Source organism: Heptranchias perlo, chromosome 40 (assembly GCF_035084215.1).
Source record: "Heptranchias perlo isolate sHepPer1 chromosome 40, sHepPer1.hap1, whole genome shotgun sequence".
Classification (NCBI taxonomy): domain Eukaryota; kingdom Metazoa; phylum Chordata; class Chondrichthyes; order Hexanchiformes; family Hexanchidae; genus Heptranchias; species Heptranchias perlo.
This window is the reverse complement of record NC_090364.1, coordinates 5,988,211-5,994,277: the sequence shown is the minus strand read 5'-3', so window position 1 is coordinate 5,994,277 and position 6,067 is coordinate 5,988,211.

Sequence of the window (6,067 nt, the reverse complement as noted above, 5' to 3'; positions counted from 1 at the left end):
ACTCAGTAACATTCCCCACCCTCACTGTAACACTCAGTAACATTCCCCACCCTCACTGTAACACTCAGTAACATTCCCCACCCTCACTGTAACACTCAGTAACATTCCCCACCCTCACTGTAACACTCAGTAACATTCCCCACACCCTCACTGTAACACTCAGTAACATTCCACACACTCCAGAGTAGAGCAATGTACATCCTTAAACCAGGTCTAACATGAGCATTGTATCTCACTGAGTTCCAACATATTTTACTTGTGATGTCTTATGATCTTTTCCACCACAAATGCCTACTCAAGTAATAAGCCAGCCGGTGCCTGGATTCACTCTACCCATAATCTGTCCTGTCTTTAAATGCAAGTGTTAGAACTAAATAATGCCACATTGGTAACATTACATCTTAAAATGTCCAGCTATTATCTCAGTCTCCTTGTCTAATATAGATCATGATATTGGTTTGTTCCTTAAAGTCACGGTAGATAAGTGGTTAAAAACCATCTTCATTCATAAACATGGCCTAATTTATTTGGATATAACTGTTGCAGAATCAGCCAGGTGCACAAGGAAAGGGCCGAGCCATTCAATTCAAATACAAACGTGTTATGAGATTGAGTTGATGATATCTTTTTATTGGCAACATTTTTTTGAGATCAGCAGATGTTACTTAGATTGGTTTGATTTTTCTAGGCCTGCCTGGATGAAATTGTTCAACCAAAGCCTTTGGAGTCAGGCCAGACAGAGAGTAAGAGATAAGAATGATCCGCAAAGTATAAATTATGCACATTTTAGAAGTCTAGACTTTTTTTTATTTTCTATTTACTCCTGGCCAATATTTATCCCTCAACCAACATCACTAAAACATACGATCTGGTCATTATCTCACTGCTGTTTGTGGGTCCTTGCTGTGTGCAAATTGGCTGCCACATTTCCCATAATACAACAGTGACTACACTGCAAAAATAGGTCATTGGCTGCAAAGATTTTTGGAACATCCTGAGGTCATGAAAGGCGTTATATAAATGCAAGTCTTTCTTAAAGAGTGAAAAATAAACAAGAAAAGATAAAAACCTCCCTTGTCATTAAAATAAATCAAAAATTACATGGAGTTTACAGCACAGAAACAGGCCATTCTACCCAATAGGTCTGTGCCGGAGTTTATGCTCCACTCGAGCCTCCTCCCTCCCTCCTTCATCTAACCCTATCAATTTATCGTTCTAAAAGGTTAAATTTAGCTTACGAGAATTATCTACTGCTTTCAACAGGGGAGATAGCCTTTGCATATCTGTGGCATCAGGAATCGAGCCAGATTTCCTTAGACTTTGAACAGGATTAGTAACACAAGCATAAAGCCAAGGGCAGCATCTGGGACCGGGGAGATGTGCTGATCCTCATTAAGGCAGCTTTTCATTCATGCTAAATAATCTGCAAACTAATCCTGGCTGCTGAATTTCTTAAAGGGACAGTCACCGTGTTCAGTGCTTTTCAGAATGATATTGGGGCTTAGAGAGGGTTCAATTATGGGGACAGGTTGCATAAACCTGGCTTGTATTCCCTTGAGTATAGGAGATAGAGAGGTGATCTGATCGAGGTGTTTGAATTGTAAAAAGGATTCGATAGTGTAAATCGGGAGAAACCATTTCCTCTGGCAGGGGAATCAAGAACAAGAGGACATAATCTTAAAATTAGAGCTCGGTTGTTCAGGGGGGAAATCAGGAAACACTTCTTCCACACAAAGAGTAGCGGAAATCTAGAATTCGCCCCCCACGCCAAGAGGCTGTGGATGCTGGGGAACAATTGGAACTTTCAAGACTGAGATTGATAGATTTTCGACAGGTAAGGTTATTATGGGATATGGAGCAAAGGCGGGATAATGGAGTTGAGGTGCAGATCAGCCACGATCTAATTGAATGGCGGAACAGGCTCGAGGGGCTGAATGGCCTCCTGCTGTTCCTTGCGTAGCCTCTTTAAGCCTCCAACATTCCTGTACCATGCCCCACCTCACCCACCTCTTCCACCTCCTCCCCACGCTCAAAAAAAACATAGCAGGCCGGGAGCTTCCTCGGGATCTGCTCTAATTTCACGGAAAGTACGGCAGAAAGCCGCTTGTGCACGTGGACAGGGTTTCCGGCAAAGATATGGTGGTGGAGCGGGAGCAGCTGCGAGGGAATTCCCCGTCTGAGATGCTCTAATGATGCCTCCGTTCGAGCGGCGACCAGTTTTCAGGGAGTGGCTGAGCATTTCCCACTGCCCCCTCCTCCCCCTGCCGCCCCCTCCACCCCACCCCTCCCCTCCTCCGCGCCTCCCCCCTGCTCCTCCCCCCTCTCCCCCCATCTCCCCTCCTCCCCCATCAAGGATCCTGCTCCTGATCACAACATGGTGGAACACACTGTCCGGTCCAATCACCTCCCTCCCCACCCACAAAAACCACACTGTCCGGTCCAATAACCACACCCCATTAAACACACTGTCCGGTCCAATAACTCACCCCCCCCCATTAAACACACTGTCCGGTCCAATAACTCACCCCCCCCCATTAAACTCACTGTCGAATCCAATAACCCCCCCCACCATTAAACACACTGTCCGGTCCAATAATCTCGCCCTCCATTAAACACACTGTCCAGTCCAATAACTCACCCCCCCCCCATTAAACACACTGTCCAGTCCAATAACTCACCCCCCCCCCCATTAAACACACTGTACAGTCCAATAACTCACCCCCCCCCCCCATTAAACACACTGTACAGTCCAATAACTCACCCCCCCCCCCCATTAAACACACTGTCCAGTCCAATAACTCACCCCCCCCCATTAAACACACTGTCCAGTCCAATAACTCACCCCCCCCCCATTAAACACACTGTCCAGTCCAATAACTCACCCCCCCCCCCATTAAACACACTGTCCAGTCCAATAACTCACCCCCCCCCCCATTAAACACACTGTACAGTCCAATAACTCACCCCCCCCCCCCATTAAACACACTGTCCAGTCCAATAACTCACCCCCCCCCATTAAACACACTGTACAGTCCAATAACTCACCCCCCCCCCATTAAACACACTGTCCGGTCCAATAATCTCGCCCTCCATTAACCACACTGTCCAGTCCAATAACTCACCCCCCCCCCCATTAAACACACTGTCCAGTCCAATAACTCACCCCCCCCCCCATTAAACACACTGTACAGTCCAATAAACTCGCCCCCCATTAAACACACTGTCCGGTCCAATAACTCACCCCCCCCCCATTTAACACACTGTACAGTCTAATAATCCCACCCCCCATTAAACACACTGTACAGTCCAATAATCCCACCCCCATTAAACACACTGTACAGTCTAATAATCCCACCCCCCATTAAACACACTGTACAGTCTAATAATCCCACCCCCATTAAACACACTGTACAGTCTAATAATCCCACCCCCCATTAAACACACTGTACAGTCCAATAATCCCACCCCCATTAAACACACTGTACAGTCTAATAATCCAGCCCCCATTAAACACACTGTACAGTCTAATAATCCAGCCCCCATTAAACACACTGTACAGTCTAATAATCCAGCCCCCATTAAACACACTGTACAGTCTAATAATCCAGCCCCCCATTAAGCACACTGTCCGGTCCAATAACTCCCACCCATTAAACAAACTGTCTGGTCCAATAAATCACCTCCCCCCATCAAACACTCGTTCTCAACTGACAGAAAATGAAACTAATTTTTTTGTATCTATTGCACTTATCCCCAGAATTCCAATTAACTGTTTGCTGGTTTCACATATTTCTCAGACGGGACTGCGTAATATTCATCATTAAAAATCCACAGCAAGAAACAGAGAAAAAAACCACGAGCGCTGGAAATCTGAAATCAGAACAGAAAATGGTGGGAACGCACAGCAGGCCCATCAGATAGGTAAACGTCGCAGGTGGGGATCTTTCAGCTTATTCATCTCTCTCTCTCGCTCTCCCTCTCTGTCTCCCCCTCTCTCTCCTCCGTCTCCCTCTACCTAAAACCTGTCCTTTCTATTCCAGATTCTGAACGGCTGTCTCTAAACTTCCAACGTTCTCTGTTCCTTTTACTAATGACGTATTTGCGGATGGTATAAGATACACGATTCGATTTTCTAAATGTAAACCCATACTTGATGTTGACACTGAAATGGTGCCTGAAATGGAAAGTGCTCCATTTCCCCATCGCTGATGTCCCTCCACTTGACGATATCAAAGCTAAAGCATTCCTCAAGTACTCGAGGGGTTAAAATAAAAGTATCCATTCTTTTCTTTTCTCTATGTCCAAACCTTCCCATTTGGCTCTAAGCAGGAAATAAACTCACCTCTGCAGGTCCTTGTTTGTCCGCAGCAAGTACAGTACATTCCAGATGTGAGGGCAAGATGAGGAAACTCTCAGCATCAAATAACTGCTGGCCTTTACGTCAGTGAACACATATGTTCAAATAAATTAATCCAAATCATCTTGGAAAGGGGCCGAGGTCCGTTATTTTTAAACTCGCGGCTCTTCATTGCTTCAGTGGATAGATTTTGAGAGAATCCGTGCATCTTACAGGTCCTTGGGCACTCAAATTTAATCAACAATTGTCTGTACAGAATTAGGAGCAAAAGACAATTTATTCAGGCACTGGGTGTCCAGAGTTTGTGTGTGTGAGCGAGAGAGCTAGAACGTGAAAGAAAGAAAGAGAAATAGAGGCAGAGAGAAATAAGTGAGAGAATGGAAAGGACGGAGATAGTGATAGAGATGGCAGATGGATACACAAGTCGACGAACAAGAGATTAGATGGGAAGATTAAAGCACTGTGTATGCAGATTGGTAAGGGAACAATGCAATATAGCACATGTAAAGTGTGTCTACTGTATGTGACGATGGATATGAGATCCATTCAGATTTTAAACAGCTATCAAGAACTCTCCAAAAGACTCAGTGAAAGAAAAAGAGAGACAGTGAGTTAATATGAGCAGATTAAAGCAGATGTAAAGATGAGAGTAAAGGGAAAGAGCAGGTCAACTAATCATGGCTATCAATCTCTGTCAATTAGAATCCAACTGACCCAGACATGAGGTGAGGAAAACCCCCCAGTGATTGGAGAACTTTGGGAACCATAGGTCCAAAGTCACCTGTTCCTCCCAAACATGTTACACTCACCACATGTCACGTCTCAAATTACTCATATACTCTGTCCCAAAATGTTATTTTTTGAAAGAAAGCTATGTAATTTGCATTCGAATGAATCAATACTAACTGCTCCCCCTCTCTCTCCAGGGAGCCTTTTCCATGGAGTGACTATTTGCTCAACGAAATAATGTCAGAACGTCGTGGGTTCAAGTCCCACTGCAGAAACTTGAGGGCAAAATCTAGGCTGACACTCGAGGGCAGTACTGAGGGAGTGCTGCACTGTCGGAGATGCCGTCTTTTGGATGAGACGTTAAACCAAGGCCCCGTCTGCCCTCTCAGGTGGGCGTAAAAGATCCCATGGCACTATTTGAAGAAGAGCAGTGGAGTTCTCCCCGGTGTCCTGGGCCAATATTTATTCCTCAACCAGCATCACTAACAAACAGATGATCAGGTCGTTATCACATTGCTGTTTGTGGGATCTTGCTGTGCGCAATTTGGCTGCCGCATTTCCTACATTACAACAGTGACTACACTTCAAATAAGTACCTCACTGGGAAGTCCTGAGGCCGTGAAAGCCGCTTTATAAATGTAAGTCTTTCTTTCTATATAATAGGCAGACGATAAGCACAGCTCTGTGCAGTGGATGATGGGAAAGCCATTATCTCAAAGCACCGCTAGGTGTCCTACATGAGACAGTTTTAAATAGCGTGCCTGTCTAATGTTACAGTGAGCAACCTGCTCACTATAACATTCCACTCACAGCTCAGGAGCTCCGGGGAGAAGATCAGGAACGTTTTTACAGATTACTACCGTAGTGAGATATTTTCCAAAACGCAAACAATTTCAGTAAACTACTGCTCGCTTGTACAAAGCAAAATAATTATAGAAATATTTACATAAATATAGAAATATTTACATTAATGCAGCGCCT